The sequence below is a fragment of the Micrasema longulum genome, unplaced genomic scaffold, assembly GCF_059751315.1.
Source record: "Micrasema longulum isolate JH-2025_06_02 unplaced genomic scaffold, ASM5975131v1 h1tg001188l, whole genome shotgun sequence".
Lineage (NCBI taxonomy): Eukaryota > Metazoa > Arthropoda > Insecta > Trichoptera > Brachycentridae > Micrasema > Micrasema longulum.
Genome location: NW_028278375.1, coordinates 140,075 through 140,596, shown reverse-complemented (window position 1 = coordinate 140,596; position 522 = coordinate 140,075). Strand labels below are relative to the sequence as shown.

Sequence of the window (522 nt, the reverse complement as noted above, 5' to 3'; positions counted from 1 at the left end):
TGCCCCGGGTGAGGCTCGAACTCACGACCTTAAGATTATGAGACTTACGCGCTGCCTACTGCGCCACCGAGGCACCTGGTGGGAATCTGATATTTTTGGAGACATGTAGATACATTATACAAACAAAAATATCTGCAAAAATAATCATTCTTTTGTGTGACGTGAATTTACGTATTTATCTTTTCTAGGCTAAAAATATATTTTTTTTAAATGTTATCTTTACTCGATAAGAATTATCGGGACAGCGTCATTTGAAGCGAGAGTTTTTGCTATCTTTATATTATTTTAATGTATTTATTTATTTATGGAAAATTATTACATACAATAAGACACATATATTATGTGAATAGAATTCATACAAAGTGTATTATATCATGTTGATATATTCGTTACCCTTTATAATTGTTCACGGCATGCAATGAGTTACAATGGTAATTTGATAAAAAATATAATTCAGTACAAAAGCTTACTAAATCAGTTTAAAAAAAGGGTAAATAAAGAAAGTTAAAAATATTTTTAAAA

The 522-nt window shown here is 29.5% G+C and overlaps 1 non-coding gene across 1 annotated transcript; it reads right to left on the bottom strand.

Moving 5' to 3' along the window:
- On the bottom strand, positions 1 to 73 carry TRNAM-CAU (transfer RNA methionine (anticodon CAU)). Its single transcript has one exon. It is a non-coding gene; the product is annotated as a tRNA-Met (tRNA).
- Positions 74 to 522: the final 449 nt, after the last annotated feature.